The following is an 18,093-nucleotide window of genomic DNA, read 5'->3' as shown; positions in this document are numbered from 1 at the left end:
GGAGGGCGAGTGGGGATTTGTTCTGGGAGCTGCCTGTGGTGGGTCGGTGAAAGAGAACGAATATCAACGCGCAGCCGTAGTTGGACGCTCGAGTCGACCCACCGCTGACTCGACTCTATGGTTTTGTAAAGGGAGACTGCCTAAGGTGCCTGCCGTGTGCAGGGCCAGGCTGGGGAGTTGGCCCATATGAGCGTTAACTGGAAAAACGGGTTGTCACGTAACCCACGTTGTTTGAGCCAGATACGCGGTGAAGCAGGTCAATGTCCTCCTCTGGTATAAGGGATGAAGTGAACAGAATCTGAAAGGGTTATTTTCCCTAGGGAGGCAAGGCTGTGTCTTCTGATTACTGCATCAGCCTTGTGGTCGGCTTAAACTAATCAGAGACTGATCTCTAGCTGTAGAAATGCATCTGACCTCTCTGTCTTCAAGTACCTATTTTCATTGCCTCCCTTGCATCAGTTTCAGTAATCGTGCAACCGAAGGGTGAGTCAGATCAGCCTGAGAAGCACCCTGCAAGAAGAAATGACAAGCAAGTTGTTGGTTGGCAACCGAGCTGATCCCATCATCACAGCTGCTAAACCCAAAATAAGGAAGGAGTTGGAAGTGTGCAGCTGCTGGAATCAGCTGCTGATCAGCACAGAGTCAGACTGCCTTGTAACAATGTGCTTTCAAGGTTATTCTCACATCTAGCTGATTTGCTCTGATGTAGCTGCTCCAATAGGTGCTGTCCTGCTCCCTCTTTTCTACTGTCAGTACCTACTGCTACATCCTTTACCAGCTGTGGTGTTCATCTGACCTTGTAATGAGACATTTCTGAAAGATACATGGGTACCCCCTTCAAATATAAGGATATAATGAAAAGGTTTTTATGATAAGAGTAGCGAAGAACTGGAACAAGTTGCCCCAAGTTGTAGTGGATGCCCTGTTCTTGGAGAGGTCAGGCTGGACCAGGCTCTGAGCACCTGATTGAGCTGTAGATGTCCCTGTTTATTGCAGAGGAGTTGGACTAGATGACCTTTGCAAGTCCCTTCCAACTCAATTGATTCAAAGGTGAAATGGGTTAAATGAGAAGTGCTTACTGTATAAGGGAGAAGAAACAGGAAATGCAGAGCAGGACCTCACTTTCTTTCCACTCCATCTGTTCAATCACAAAAGCCCACTCAGACTCCTAAGGTCTAACATTTATTTTCAAATCAGTTTAATCCAAAGGGATTTAGCTTGAAGCTAAATGCTGCCTTTTTGTTGATCATTGAGATATTAGTACAAAGTAGCTGAGAGACAGGAAACAGCTGAGGATCTCCAGGTTAACTCATATATGATGGAGTATATAACTTAGTGGATATCTGAACAAGTACAGATAATCAAACTGTAATGAGGCCAGGTATTGAAGCCTTGCTTGAAATTCTTAAGATAAAGCCAATCAATAATGACTAGTAGATCTTGTCACTTTATCAGCCAGCTGCCAGACAGTATTGATGTCCTCCTAGAAGTACGTGAAGTAGGCGAGCAGACCTGCAATTATTTTAAGAGTTTTCATCTAGAGATTGGTTCTTTCATGCAGAAATTTCGTGAATGGACTTCTGGAGAGAAGGTCAGAATGTTTTCAGACATAAAAAGAAGAGCAGGAAATGCGAAGATCTCCAAATTATAGTAATACTCGAAACAGACAACGATTTTACCCCCCCAAAAAAGTTGTTCCAAGTTGACATGCTCAGTATGTCTTATTCATGGCACACTGACAATATTGGGTAGAACACTTCAAGAAACTAAGTAGAAAATTTTAATGGAGGGGTTGTGTGGAATGCAAACTGTACTAAAACCATAGCAGGCCATCTGTCACCAATGGAATGAGTGTGATCCAAAGAATAAATAAAGTGAACATGTACCTGGTTATCAGCAGTACGTGATGGTGCAGAAAGCCAAAGAATTGATGTAGTGTTTAACATTTACCAAGAAACGTCAATAAAAGCTGCTGAGAGATTCCACAGAGAATCCAAGACAAATATTCATTCAAAAAACACAGCTGCAAGTCACAAGAACGCTATTGTACAGCCCCATCAACAATCCTTACCAAATAGTTGTTTAAAGAATGGGAAAAAAGATTACAGTGATCAGCCTTATGAAAAAGTTCTCTGTAGCACTTGTAAACTCTTCTGTTTCAAGAGAACCAAAGATTATAGTTCTGAAATGATCCCATTAGGACACTCATAGATGTGTTGTTTTGTATGCACAATCAATGAATAAAAGTCAGTCAGAATCACTGCTGTATTGTGCCTGTAATTCTTGCAAATGTTTTGGTAAGTTGGAAAGCAGACACGAGCAAAATTCACTAACATTAATAAAAGAATATGGTTTTCTGAAATTGGTGCATAAATTGGTCCTACAGCTTTTCATGCTGCAGTATAAATAGTGAATTTGCTGGCCTTGAGAAAACTAGAACCTTAAAACTTAGGTGTTCCAAGCACAGTTATTAACAAGACTTTTCTATGTTTGAATTTGAATATAGTCTGTTACTGCAAGTGCAACAGCTGAGATCAGTGGTCCTTTCAGTGATGCTTTTATCAGCACTATTGAGGAGAAAAAAAAAAGAAAAAAAAAAAAGGTGACTACACCCTATTCCATCATGCTAAAAGCACCTCTTCTGGTATGCACTGCCAGCAGATTATGAAGCAGAAATCAGGAGCCCATCTCTCTAGTATTTATCAACTGTAGTATGTCTGTCATGTCTTGCTTGGACTATTGATGCCAAAAAGAATTTAGATACTTAATGGGTGACCAACTTCAGAGTATCAAAAGCTTTGCAATATGTTACTTCTTACCAAATGATTGATGTGTGTCAATTACTAGCAGGCACGGGTATACACACATATATAAGCAGCATGTCTGTACTCTGTGTTTGTGTTAAGAATTTCTTCATAGCCACTAATTCTAAATATGTGTGATAATGCATTGTGATATGTATTACAAAACATAAGGGTGTTAGAAAAGCATGTAGGTGTCTACTCAGAATACATTGTGGTTTTGTGCTGTTGTTTCTCCCTATGTGAAAAAAAAAATGTTTTCATAGCTTTGGGGGTTTATTAATTAAAAATAAATAGATATCTAAAGAAAGAAAAAAAAATATGTTAAAGGAGACAAGATAAAAGATATCTGCTTTGCAGTTGGAACTGAGTGACAGTGAAATCTGTTGTGTCTCAGAATGAGTTCATTTTGGTCTTTGCAGTCAGCTCCCTGAAAGTTAGCTCCTGAACAGACTAGCTTACCTCCACAGTGAAGACTGCTATTCTTGACAAAAACAGTTCTTATCTTGAAGTCTTAGCTACCCCCTAAATTATGTTCTCTGAAGGTAAGACTGATATTAAGAACTTAATTTAAATTCTGTGGAATGCTGGAGAGACTGGTTTGATAAGCTTGCAAATAGCTATGTTTGTAAAATGTGCTGCAGCATAATGTGCTTCTCAAAATTCTCTAGATATGGGAGACCATTTATCCATACATATGGTACTGCTGTAATCCAAGGGAGGAATGACAAGAGTTGCGAATAAGCAGTCTGATCATTGTTCCGTAGCAATAACTGAGTGCTTACAAAACTGGTATTTCTAGACAGTGATGTTTATCAATGCTGTAGTGTGAGAAGTTAGTGCCATCAGGAAGGCCTAAATTGCAGTTTGCAATAGCCACTCATGTTTGTAACTAAAGCATCAAAATATTCAGTATGTAAATATTGTTTCATTCAGCTGGTTTTTATTGGGCAAGTCTTCTTGGTGATCATGTTATGATTGTACATGTTTATTGATAGGTTTTGCATGTCAGCCAAGCAACTTGCAGTTGGCGTGAACAACAGTTAGTTAACAGTTAGTCAGCCATGCAAATTAAAAAGAAACCTGGCTGCCATGGTGTGATTTAAATCTCCTTTAAGCAGAACAGGAAATCTGAGAAAAGTGTCCTTGGAAAGAGCAGACTGTAACAGCAATGGAAAGGGAAGCATTACAAGCAGGACAAGGGGTAATGGTTTTAAGTTGAAGGAGGGAAGACTTAGGTTGGATGTCAGGGGGAAGTTCTTTACTATGAGAGTGGTGAGGTGCTGGAACAGGCCGCCCTGAGAGGCTGTGAATGCCCCATCCCTGGATGTGTTCAAAGCCAGGTTGGATGGGGCCCTGGGCAGCCTGGTCTAGTATTAAATGGGGAAGTTGGTGGCCCTGCCTGTGGTGGGGCGGATTGGAATTTGATGATCCTTGAGGTCCCTTCCAACCCAAGCTGTTCTATGATTCTATGATTCGATGATTACCAGCCTAAAACAAATTTATCCTAGGTCCCCCAGTCTCTCCAGCCATTTGCCTAATTGATTATGAAATCTTTTTAATAGCAACTACATGGTTTTTCTGTCTCAGTTTTGCATAATAGTGCACATTTTCAAATAAGGCTTGCTTGTTAAGAGGATGGGTTGTCTGTCCTGACTACTCAACTGCTTACTGCCTAGGTTTAGTACTTTGGCAACAGCAAAATTGTTGTTCTTCTGTTTGCTGGCACTCAAACTTCATTTCTGAAAAAGACGGAGGATTAATCTAGAAATCCACAAGCTAAGAACATCTTAATGGAGTTGTTTTCTTGGTGCTTTGGTGTATTTCTCAAAGAGGATCTGAAAGCTTGTTAGCATGTTCTGCATTCTTTTATCATCTTTTTCACAAGATAGTATTTTCTCAAAATAAACATGCTGCAAAGATCTTCACTGGAAGAATGGCTATTTGCTTTCTCTCAATTTTTGGAAGATTCTTCATCAGTGTCACAAGTGCTATTTCAATTCCATAGCCTGAATGACTGGCTTCAAATTGTTTCAGTTGAAAGACTGAAACCTTAGATAGATATATTCTAATGGAACTTTTTATGGGCTCACTGAAGCAAAAGTGCTTTGGATGCTGTATAGCATAGGCTGTTCATTCAATGCTAGTTGAATCATTTCATGTTTATAGAAAGGAGAGCTCATTTCTCTAGATTATGTGCTGACTTCATTATGGTCATTATTATGGTCATGCTCATGACTTTCATTTGCAAGGCAAAGTCATAAGTTAAATTCACAAGTCTTGGACATCCACTGTGTCCAGAACTTACTCATATCTGGGACCTGGAAGATTGGTGAGTGGAACTGTGTAACCCTTTACACAAAATTTCCCAACACTTTTTTACGTCAAAGTGGAATTATAGTTTTTATGATAGGGATTTTGTGATCTACAAGGCAAAGAGAAGAGGGATTAGCTGAAGAGAATGGAGATTTCTTGCTATGACATGTATTCTTATGTCATTAACATACATACCTTACAATTTTAGCACATATACATTTTAATCATACAAAATTATCAGCACTAAAGCTTTCAGCACTGTAAATGTTTGTGTAACTGGAAGTCTGACTTGCTCCATGTGTAGTGAAACTTGTTCAGTTTCTCTCTTACTCTCTTTCTCGTATTGTAAATGATGGGATTATTGAAGAAAGTACAAGTTTGGAAGTTACCTACGTAGACAAGGCTCTTGGGTTCCTGCTTTTCTTGTTCACCTGAAACTACCATCCTTATTCAGATCATACATTATATTCTTAGCTAAGATATACTGATCAGTAATCATTTAATCAAGTATGCACAGTAATGTGATATTCCTTGTCTTTTACCTCCATCTTTCTGTGGATCTGTGCCATGTATATAAGTACATACTGTTTCTTCAGTATGACTTGACTTCTATAGAGAATATTTGTATTTGCTGTATTAGCCCCATCTGGTGAATTCTAACTGCACTGCAAACCAGACAGACTTCATGCTGAACTCCCACGTTCCAGCTCTAAGGTAAGTGGTGGGACATACAAGGAGACCCACATTCCTTTCTCTCTTTGTCACAGTAGCAATAATGCGAGCACCAAGAAGGAATCCTCATTAGTAGAGCATTCACATCGTTTCTAAGCTTTTCTTCTGTTAAATGGATTCATCTTGCAAGTTATGGTGCTGCTATCTTAATTTGTATTCACAAATATGAACAGTCCTAAAATGCACTTTAGCCATTCACAAACAGATGTATCCTTCTTTTCTTCGAGTGCTCTTAGAGCTGAGATAATGTGTGACAAAGCAGAGTCTGTTCATCTATCTCCACTGCTTCAGCAGAAGGTTTAGTTTTAAGTATATTTCTTGGACACAGTTGTGATCCACTTTGTGTATCTGAGAAGGGATGACAGCCATCAGTGGGTTCCTTTCAGAGGTCCTGGGCAGCCTGGTCTCAGCGATCCTCCCTGAGCAGGGGGGTGGGATGAGATGATCTCCAACACATTTCTTTCTGTCCTTAATTATTCTGTGATTCTGTAAGTTTAGCTTTTTACAGAATGATATATATTTATGATATATATTTATGCAAGACTGATGTAAGTCAACAGTATTTTTAATAGTAGCATTTTATATACCTGCTGTAGGCATAAACGTTGTTTTGAAGTGCAGAGTCAGGATGTTTGTTTCTAGATAACAAATGAGGAGGCTGCTTGCTTCTAACATATGGGTTAGTAAACCCAGTCAGCCTTTGATATACAGTATATCAGACAAATGCATGCTAAGTACTTGTCCAACTGGAAGTCTGACTTGCTCTGTGCTTAATAAGTCTTATTCAGTTTCCCTTTACACTCCCTCTCCCACTGCATATCTAAAGCAAGTGATGGACTTTTTAAAATAAGTATGACTTGAAGGTTATCTGCATAGACTGCAGAAAAATGAGTGATAACAGTCAATCTTTTACTGCTAGACCTAGCTGATAGAAGATTAGTTGCTCTGCTAAGGCAAGTTGAAATGTGACTACAGTAGGTTTCTTTCCATCAATTCCCTTGGAAAATTCAAACATAATCTTATAATATTCTAAATCATTCTAGGTAGCCTAAACCAGAACGTGTTCCATTTCTTGTCTTCTCACAGCTGTGGCTGGAGAGAACTGTGGACAAAATAGCATTCGCTACTGGTGAGATGTAAGGCTCTCACAGCCTTTGTTCAAAAAAGGTGAATATAGGAGACTTTAAATATACCTTAAATAGGAACATTAAATATAAACATATCCTAGAAGGGAACTCTATCCATTTAGATACTTTCAGAGGTAGTTACCTTTAAATGAGCAACAGGAGGGATTTTACTGTGTGGTGTGTCCCTTCAGTAAAATGTGTTTCCTTGCAGTCTTATTCTAATGTGAATGGAATATTCATTATAGCAGCTAGGCCACTGTTTCTTATTCTCCCCCAAAATCTCACGTGTTCATTAAATTCAATTACATCAGAGCATTCCAACACAGGTTATGTTTCTGCTAAGGGAGACTGAGAAGAATCTCCAATGTCTATTTTTCTGTCATAACTGTAAAATTTAAACTCTGTAATGTCCCAAAATGGAAATAGGAAGTTAATTAGTGGTAATAAGCCAAATCACATGATTACTTTCCTTGCTCTATGACATAACCTGACTACATAAAAAAGCTTGCTAAATTCCTCCTGATTAAACAATTATTCATCTTATGCTGCCTTTACCTTAAGCAAGAAATTAGAAATCAGAGAATGCAAGTCCAAAATATAAGGTATTAATAATACATCTGTAACAATAATTATGCTTTTCTGTCTTTCACTCTCAAAACATACACCCAAAATTATTTGTATTTTTTCAGTCAGTGTAAAAAGTCGTATGCCACAGTCGAGTTTGTATGTATATACACACAGTGAGTTCTCAGTCCTGTTTACCCTTATTAGCACTAAACCTGCACAAACTCAAGATCAGCCAGTGGATGAAAAGAAAGACATTTGCCTTCCAGGCTGCAGTAGATGCTCATCAACACTTTCTACTTCAAAAAGGAAAATTTGGGGGGGAGCCACTTTGCAATGTATTGGATGCATTTAATTGAGATATTATTGTGACTCAGCTGGTAAAATACAGCTGAGTTCCTATGTATAGCCTGAGAACGCTCAAACCTTCTGATTTTGTTGTGGTTTCTGAACAAAATCAGACTTGTGGCCCTTACTGATCTAGACTAGCTGGGTCCTGGGCAGGTCCAACTCAGTGAGCACAACTGTATTCTCACCATCATGTAGTCAGGACAACTCAAGCTGACTCCATCACTGCTGTGAATTCTGGCACTAAAACTTTCATAGAAAAAATTATTGTGCTGATAGCTCCGGGACTGCTCTATTTGAGCTTTGATTCTTCTCTGCCTTCCTGACTACAAATGTGCTGGGGTCACAAAGCAAAATGATAGGCAGTATGTATATCACCTTCAGTGCAAGGCTCTCTTGCTGTCATTGTTAATAATGATAAATGACTGTGAATTGAATTCACTGTTCTCCGTCTAGTGGCTCATTAATGCCAAGTTTGTTGCAAAACAGCAAATGGGAGCACAGGTGCACAACAGAACAGTAGTTTTAACTTTAGCAACAAATTTTGCTGGGTAATAACCACTGACTGAAATTCATATAGCAAAATAATAAAGATAGAATCACACATTACAACACTGCTGCATTTCAGTTTTACTAAGTCTACCATCTAAAGAAAAAGGTCAAGCCAATGAACTTCTGCCTATCAGATCATTTTTGACGTGTGTGTGTTGCTGTATACTGCTGTACTTCATCAAGATTTCTGAGGCAAAGTGAAATGCTGTACTATCTGTAGTTGTTACGTTTATTGTATCACAGAATAGGTGTACAGCATCAGTTCATCATTCTCAGGGATATTCTCATAGAATTCATAGTAAGAGAATCTTGATCCTTAATTTCAGAAAGAGTTCACTGTTTGGCCACCTGCACCTACTAAAACTTTCAGATTTCATTCAGGGCATACCTCTGTGCTGCATAACAGAGATTATCTTGAATCCTAAGGAAGACCAAAGACGACATTTGGAAGAAAGGCAAATCAAAAAAATTGTGAAGGAGCATTCTCAATTCATCAGCTATCCAATTACACTCTTTGTAAGTGTCTTGTTTGAGATGCTAATAGTACACACTTGGAAACACTAGTTGAATACCTAATGTCCTTGCAGCATTCCCACATGCTACTAGTAGAGCAGTAACTAAGCTGTCTTTGTACTGTTAGTGTTAATGTTTACAAGAAAGATTCTATATTATGTTCGTGATAGTTCCTGGATTTTTCTTCCTAATGATCACTTTAAGACAATTATCTATATATTTATACTTTTTACCAGTCTATCCATATACTGATCTTGTCACTTCACAACTCAGAGGATATCTTATAAAACTAACATTAATGCTGGTGAGTATAGTCAGACACAGCTGGTACTTTTGTTAAAATCTGGACTATTTGACAATGAAAATACAGATTTGTAGCTGAACATCCTAATTATGCGGGTAAAGTAATAAACTTTGAATATATATTTTATACTGATATACCATAGAGCTGTACATTTATGGCCAAAGAAGTCTGGTTGACACTGACCAGTTGACACTGACTGTAGTAATTATGTCTTTTAAGCAGAAAGTTTATAGTTTTAGCTCCAAAACTGACAAAAGATGAGCAGAAAGCAATTTAGAAAAACATTCTGAATACCAGGTGTGTCAGTATTATTTTTCATGAATGAACTCCATGAAAATACAAAGTGGGGTTGGAAATGCTTCTCATATGACCTATAATGACCCATAGTCCTAAAAAAGCATTGACATGCAGGGAAGTCAGTGAAGATGGAAATAACATGCAAGTTAAAGAACAGAACAGGGATGCGAATGCAGAGGTTTCTAGTGAAAATAACAGCCCACTGTAATTTTCCATCTCAGACAACTAAGGAGAATGTAGCCAAATCATTATGGTTATATTTGATATATACTCAAAACTGCATTTCTATCAGATAAACAAGGTTGAAAAAGTTCTACAGAACTACGGGTAAGGGACAGATACTTCATTTTGACCAAATGATCTGAGGAAATACAATTTTAGGTAATCCATTAGAAAGAACAGCTATGGCCTGGAAAAGAAAAAAGATGAAAAATCTCTACTATCCCAATCCTTCTTGCAACTCACATTTGTAGATCTACTCTAAAAGCAAGGCACAGAATATGCATTTGATCATCAATTTTTTATATTTTTATTTTATAATAAGAACTGTTCTGGTTAAAGTGAACTTGCCATTTTTATTTTAAATACTAGACAAATTTTTAAAGTAACTTAAATTTAACAAAACAAACTTACTTTCACTATTCCAGACATATCTAATCCAGATAATGTGGAGATATAGATTACCTGGCCATTCAGAATCTGAAATGATTCTTTTTTTTAGTAGTCGCTGGGATAAAAAAAAAGAGTCAGAACTATCTACTGACAAGTACCAACCAGCACTGCTCTGATTTACAAATAACCTGGTGACTTCTAATAACTCTAGTCTGTCCTACTTTTATAATGTAAGGCACTGTAGAGCAGCTGCATTATATGACATTCATATTAACTGGCTAAGAATACCCTCGGCTCATCTGACTGCAAAGCAGGATTTCAGTATAAATGGCAAAGTTACTGCAGGAGATTTGCCTCACTGTGGCAGGAAACATCACTTTGAAAGAGATGAAAACTGACTTTCCCTGTAATTCACCATGCCTGTTTCCTGTAGCATAGCCTACAGATAAATTTATGTGTGATTAATCAAGTACTCATACAGTTCTTGACAAAATTTCTCAAAGTTCCTATTCATAGTCAGCTTTAATCAAGATTATTGTACTGCTGCTTCTTTTCTTTTTTGTTTTTTTCCATTCTTTGGAGAGAAAGCTGAGATTCAGGGCTGTCCTGTTTCACTCTTTCCCCCTAAGAAAGGCGTCTTTTGATCTGACAGAAGAAAAATAACATTAAACCGCACATAAACAGAGTGTTCATCATGGGCAGATGTGAAGACTTAACCCATTATTATCTGCAAGTAGTCCATAATTTTATAATCTTTTTTTTTTTTAAGAGTATCTGCAATAAAATGGAAGCTCCAAGTCTAAAATGTGAAAAAACAAAACTATCAACCAAGAGCTACCTCCCAGATGCTGTAACAAATTTAAATCAGTTTTCCTTAAAAGAATAGAATGATACTAAAGATGATATCCTAAGTCTGAAATACTAAAAAGAATCAATTTTATGGACTTCAGTTTTAAATGCTAACAGTGTCCCTTGTGGAACTGATCTTGCACATTTTTAAAATTTCTGTCATTTCTCAAAGCTTTGTTGAAACTTGCATCTAAACTATAACGTGCTGTCATACTGAATCCAGTTTTTATAATCTGAATATGTACAGGGAAAAAGTATCAGGTTATTTCCATAATTCTTGATAAGGCTCTGTTGTTTTTCCAGTAGTGTGACTTTCCCACCACTACAACTTTTGAATATCTTCATGGAAGTCCAGAATTTTGTCCGAAGCTTCTCAGCCAAAGCACCTGCTCTCTGGAAGAGGTTTTTTTTCTCCAAGTTTTTTCTCCTGAGTTAGGATCTATTGCAACTTTGACCCATAAATGGAAATAAAAATAAAAATAAAAATCTTAACTGTAGCTATATTAAAGCTACAGCTGTGACCATACCTCCTGTTACAAAGCTAACATTTCTGATTGCATATTGCTTTAAAGGTGTTCTGATGGTTATGGCATTCTACTGTCATTCTCTATGTAAATATATGTACTGCTTTTTTTTTTCTCATGCTGGACAAAGACAACACACATTTTAGAAAACAGGTACTGCAGTCCTCTTACAGTGCTCTTAAAGAGCAGAAACAGATGGTGGAAAGAAGCACTTGTAACCCTGTGGAAGAATGTCCTTTGTCTCTGTGTTTTCATAGGTATAACTCTAGATTTGTATGTGTAGTTACAGCTAGAAAGTGCATCATTATGCACCAGTTCTGGGAAGGTGTAAATCATAATATGGATATATGGTGTAAATCTCCAATACAGCATTTCTTTTTCCAGTCATAATGGAATGCAAAGACAAACCTAAAATATTAAATTATACTGATTAAAGTCTACTTATTTTGTAAGAAACAGCATATAAAGTAATGTATGTTAAGATTAGACAATTATGCTGAGGTCTTTCCACATTCCATGCTCATTCTCTCAGCCTTTCTATGCAGCTCTGAGCTTTTATAAGTTATGCTTGGCGTGTATTAGCACTGGAAATGCTGACTCGTGTTATAACCAATGTATTCTTGAACAGTACAAGTTCCCTCAGAATTCCTTCTGAGAGCAACAACTGACTGTTATCATACTCTTACCACGTACTTCAAAAGCCATACAAGAATGATGCCCGTTTCCATACATGTTGCCCTTGTTCCATACAATTATTGCTGCCATCTACAGTTCAGAAGCATGACAACATTTTAGGAAGTTATTTTCTTCTCTGCCTTTTAAGAACCCTTCCACTACAAAAATATGAAAGTGATGATTGATATTATTTCTGATACAAATCACTTCTTTTGAGACCTAACGATCATCTCCCAATAAGGCATGAGAAAGTAGGAAATAAGAGCCTGATGAATAGTTTTAAGAAAGCATGGTGTTTTGCTCAGCCAGCAATCCCTAGCCAGCTTTGCATCTCATTATGATAACGCAGGTTTTACATGCATAATTCCATGTGTTAAAGAAATCCAGACACACATTTCCACATCTTTCTACTTATGTCAGTTTTCTGAAACCTACTATATAGGTGATTTCAATGCTGCAGTTTTGTTTTCTGTAAGTAAAAACCCTGAAGCACTGAGATAACATGACAAATCTGTCTCAGAAATCAGACAGAATTAATTTCAGAAGCACTAAGACTACAACATCAAGCACTCAAGGATTAGTTAAATGCCAGAATTAAAATTCTCTATGCAGATTTCATTTATTTTCTTTGTGGCTTATAAAAATAATATTAAAAAAAAGTCTTATTCAGCAACACCAAAGAAGCCTGTGGGAGAGCCAACAATAAAACCCAGTTTTCCTGAGTGTTATTTCAGTGCTTTGAATATTAGATAACTTCCAGCATGTTTTACTTTGTTCTTTGTTAATTTTTAAGTTCAATAAAACTATAAAATTAAATCCTCTAATAAAATGCAAATGTATTTAGGGAACAGGTATGGGGCTTATCCTTGGAAAAGCAGCAAATGCAAGACTGCAGCCTTTGCAGACAGTGTAGCAATGCATCACAGAACCATAGAACAGCCTAGGTTGGAAGGGAGCTTAAAGCCCACACATTTCCAGCCCTTGCCATGGGCTGGTTGCCCCCCCACCTCAGGCTGCCCAGGGCCCCATCCAGCCTGGCCCTGGGCACCTCCAGGGATAGGGCACCCACAGCTTTCTGGGCAGCAGTGCCAGAGCCTCACTGCCCTCTGAGTAAAGAATTTCTTCTTAACATCTAACTCTTTTAGATTAAAGCCATTACCCGTTGTTCTATCACTATGAGACTGTTTAGAAAGTTGGTCCTCATCCTGCTTATAAGCTCCCTTCAAGTACTGGAAGGCCACAGTTAGGTCTCCCTGGAGCCTTCTCAAACATTATAGCATGTGGTTGGTATGGAACAGTTCTGATTTTAAAAGTTTTTGATTTTAAAATACTTGCTTCTTCAATATTTGGTTCAAATCTGAACCATATCTGAAGTTGCTCAGGTTCTGACAAAAAAAAGGAAATGATCTGCCTGGGATTAGATTGAGTATTGTGGTTGTTGGCTTTTTCTTGCCTTTGCATTTACAGTAATGTTTGAAGTAGGAGATCTCACTGAATAAATGACAGGTCCCCCTTGTTATTTATTTTAGTACCGTATATTTAAAAAAAGCAAGAAAAAAGAAAGAAAAAAATCTGTATTCATCCCTCAAACACTGGGTACAACGTCTAGTTAAAAAAAAAAAAAAGGAGGGGATGAAGCAAAAGGGAATAATTATTTAATTATTTTAGTCTAGTTTCCTGAGGCAATGAAACATGCTGTAATGTTGTGGTTGTCCATCAATCCATTCTTAGTAATCTTGACTTATTTAAGCAATTCAATTTAAGCTAACAAAGGAATAGAGATCATAGAGATGTTAAAGTCCTAGAAAATGAATAGGCAGGTAGCAGAGATGCATCCCCTTGTAGCCTCTTTTGAAGGAAAGTACAGGAGTGTCCAGCTTCATCCTCGCGTCTGTCTAGCCTACGAGCTGGGAGGCAATGGCTGGCTGCTCAGCAAGCACATGTGTGGCAGCCACGGTCCGTGCTGCTTCTTGTCCAGGCTGTAAATCAAAGGATAGATGGATTTGGGACAGTGCGAGTGGCTAGGGGATGTGGAACAGAACAAACTTGTATGTGAATGTGCCAAGAGTAAAGGATTTGAAAATATCAGGCTTCAGCAATTTCCCCATTACTAGAACTGTTTGTTAAATACTAAAGTATACTAATCTCTTAGTTAAGAAAAGGGAAATATTTTGAACAGATCTTCTCCCAGATTAACTGAACTGGCAGAAACCAAGTCTGTAACACTTTAGCCAAAATCTGAAGCAATATGAAACTGTGATCATTTAAAATAGAAGAACGACAGGAACAAAATGTCAGTCTTCACCAGCCCTAACTGCATAACAGAATAAGAATATAGAACTGTTCAAAATTCCTGAAGAAAATATTAGCTTTATACAAGCACACAGAGACTGGTGTTAAGCAGAGCTGGAAAACTCAGTTGAGTTGGTACGAGATTACTTTTCCTATTGGTTTTGCCAAACAATTTTGGAAAGAAAAAAAAATCAGTCTGCTTGTGAAAGCTAAATAGCACAATCACCAAAGAAAAACAGAATTATTACTTCAGTCACAATGACATCAGACCATATGAAGGCCTGTGATTCCAAGCACAAGTAAAACCTTCCACTGGTCTTCACATGCTTAACATGAAGTTTATCCCTAAATCTGAATAACTGAATCCACGTTAATCAAGAGATGAGAAAGTAAAAGATTTACGTAAGAAAAACATGTTTAATATTTTGATAAAAGTGGCAATCTTAAAATTTTGGATACGTAAATAATTTTAGTAGGATATTACATGAAACAAAAGAACTGGAGAGATGTACTTAGATGGTGATAGTTTAGCAGTTCACTGAAATACCTGTTATTTTGATCGAAATATAGGTGAGGAAACATTCCAGTTGATGGAATCTGAGTTTCAACCTAAAAGGTACATCATATAGAATGTATACTAGATCAAGACAATCTTTTATGTAAGAAAAGCATTAAAGATACATTGGGTATAACTGTCACACTTTATTACACAGCATATAAAAGCCATTAAGCTGCTTTAAGGAAGCAGGTGAGTAAAGCAGCTGAAGTACACCTGAAACCAGTCACTATGCAATGAAAGGATCATGTAACTCTCTAGAAAGGATTTTGGATTGTATTACTCTGTAGATTTCTGTATTCAAGAGAAAAAAAAAGTAATGCATTGACAATAACTGCAAAATCAGAGCCGAGGAGCAAAGCAAAAAAAAAAAAAACAACCAGTGTAAGCACCAAAGAGGTAAGGTGGCCTGGGTGGAACCAAAGAACTTTCTAGGCTGGGCATTGGCTGAAATCCAGCTTTGAACTGAGTAAACTTCACTCTCACTGTTTGATTTCTTCTGTGTGCTGACCAGCAGCTAATGTTACACCATCTTGCATGACTGTTGACACTACAATTAATTTTTCCTTCTAATTAAGGCCATATTTTGGCCCTCCGTTTATGTTGCTGGTATAACATCTCTGCTCAGAAGGGCAAGGTCCACTAAGTCATTGCACCAGTGCAGATACTGCAGAAACTGCAATGAAGCAAGCTGTAATTTTAACTCCTTATCTAGTTTTGAACATATACTTAATGTATCTTCATGTTTGTCAGAGAAGGTAACAAAATGGACTGAAAATTCTCTGAGAGACACAGCTCTGCAACAAAATCAAGCCTGTAGGCCCCACTTCAATCAGATGTTTGTTTAGGTCAAACTGCAAGATAAAGGATGCGAAGAACATCAGATTCAGCTTAAGGACCTCCAGTTAGATGCACTCATAGAGCTAAGCATTGTAACATCTAATTCACAGGGTGTGCTACCCAGCATAATTTAGGATGCTTAACTGGAATAAGAGCAGGTTACGCATATAGAAATTAGATTCCCATGCCAGGCAGATGCTGACCTAGATAGCTGTTTGGAATATGTCCAAGAGACAACAGAAATGCAAAAAACCAAACCAAAACAACAACAACAACAACAAAAAAACAACCAAAAAAAAAAGGGCCTCGGATGAATTTTGCTACAGAAACAGCATCCTTTTATTCCTCAAGTAAATAAATGGCTGTTCTTTACAGAAATGAGATTCTCCTTGCGGAGATGTTTCCATTGCTGAACAGTTTTAACGTGTACGTTCACTTGGTATTTATATCCCCAGAAGTGGATCAGCTCCAAGAGGAAAGTTTCAGAAGCCAGTTTGGAACACACGCGATGCAGATCCTTTTCCTGAGACACAAAGGCCTGCATGTAATGCCTCGCTCCCAATCAGGTTGTTCGGGATGTAAAAATAGCCCCCTTGCTAGATGTGCTCATCACAGAGCTTCTCGCTGTAAGGAGACAGACACTTACCAGAGACTTTACACATAGTGCATAAATGGAGAAAGGCATGCCCTCTGAATGCCACCACATCTTCTGACTTACAGGCAGCAATGACCGTACACAGCCTGGGAACCGCAGCGAGTTTCAGGCTTTGGGATCTAACAAATGCAACAGCGCTGGTATCTGCCCATCATATGCCGTTACAGCTCAAACCCTGAGGTAACTGCATCGCTATGTAGGCCTTCTGAGCTTCTTGGAACTGATCCCTCAGTTCTTTTTATCCCACAGAGGTCTAAGCACTGAAAGGCACAGCCTTGCTCAGCCTTCAGACCAGTATCTGCTTTGTGAGGAGCTGCTCTGCTTTCCCCATTAGGCGAAACGCTTCACACAGCACCACCGTGCCGTGAATCGCACAGCCGGCCCGGCAGCCCCAGCCCGCCCGAGGGGAGCCGCAGCCACCTGCACAGCCGGCTCAGCGGGAGCCGCCCGGCGCGCACAGTGGTGAGAGAAGACGGGGCGGCTCCCAGCCCGCACCTCAGTTCTGGGCTCTTCTGAAGGCTGGGGGGGAGGGAGGAGCGGGAAGGGCTAAGCGCAGCGCCTTCTAAGCCCTTCTGGAGCCCGCGCCAGAGCAGCGCGCAGCGTTCTAGGACGTTCCATGAGGAGCGGAGCAGCGATGACGTCACCGCCGCTTGCACAACCGCCCCGAGGCCGACCCACCCCCCTCCAGCGGTCACCCCCGCACGCGCACGCGCCCGACTCGCACGGCCGTAGGACCGAGCCGCCGCTTGAGCGAATAGGGAGCGCGCGCACCGCTTCACCCCTAACTCCGCACGCGCGGAGCCCGCCCTCACCCCGATGGCTGAAGTAACGGCGAACGCCCGCGCTCTGACGGCGTCCTTTCGCGGCCGATAGCTATTGGCTGAGCGAGGCTCGGCCCCGCCCCGTAGCGGCGCTCTGCCCCGCCCCCCCGCTCCCTCCCCCGTGCCTGTCAGTGAAGGTTCCCGATGGTTCTGGAAGGAGGCGGCGCCGGCTGTATATAAGGCGGGCGGGCGGCCGGGGGCGCGCACTAGTGGAGGCGCATCGCTGAGGGTAGAGAGCGTTTGCTGATTCTGTGAGGAGACCGACTGCCCCTTCCCCGCTGCTAAGGTGAGCGGCGGTGGAGCTGTAGGGGGGCCAGCGCTGACTGGGCGCTTTCGTGCGGCGTTCCGGCGGCGTCTGTGCAGTGGCGGTACTGCGGGCTGGGGGGGGGCGGGGAACCGCGTGGTGGCGGATGGTTCTTTTGCTTGCAGTTATAACGGGAGGTAGAGCGGAGTCAGGGGTGTAAAAGAGAGATGGAGTGGGGAGGTGGGGCAGTGCTGTGACCTCTGTGGTAATTTATTGCTACTGACGGGGCTGTGAGCCGAGTAACGGCATGGTGGGCAGCGCTTGGCGGGTATTTCGACCGCTGCTGGGGGAAGCGTCTCCTTGAGGGCTCTCCGTGCAGATACGCTTTCTCTCACTGGGGCGAGAGTTGAGGGCGCCGGCATGGCGGTCCGACCCAGCCGTGCAGTCAGGGCGCTGCGCGGGGTGCGGGAG

General features: G+C 40.0%; 1 protein-coding gene across 1 annotated transcript in view; it reads left to right on the top strand.

Moving 5' to 3' along the window:
• The first annotated feature begins 17,524 nt into the window (after positions 1-17,524).
• The window catches only part of HSP90AA1 (heat shock protein 90 alpha family class A member 1), a 7,280-nt gene continuing 6,711 nt past the window's right edge, over positions 17,525-18,093 (top strand). The window contains exon 1 of the mRNA XM_010711927.3: positions 17,525-17,664. The gene's annotated coding sequence lies outside the window, so the exon portion shown is untranslated. The remainder of the gene's footprint in view (positions 17,665-18,093) is intronic.

The sequence above is a fragment of the Meleagris gallopavo genome, chromosome 5 (assembly GCF_000146605.3).
Source record: "Meleagris gallopavo isolate NT-WF06-2002-E0010 breed Aviagen turkey brand Nicholas breeding stock chromosome 5, Turkey_5.1, whole genome shotgun sequence".
NCBI lineage: Eukaryota > Metazoa > Chordata > Aves > Galliformes > Phasianidae > Meleagris > Meleagris gallopavo.
Note: the sequence above shows the minus strand (reverse complement) of the source record. Positions and strands in the feature narration are given on the sequence as shown.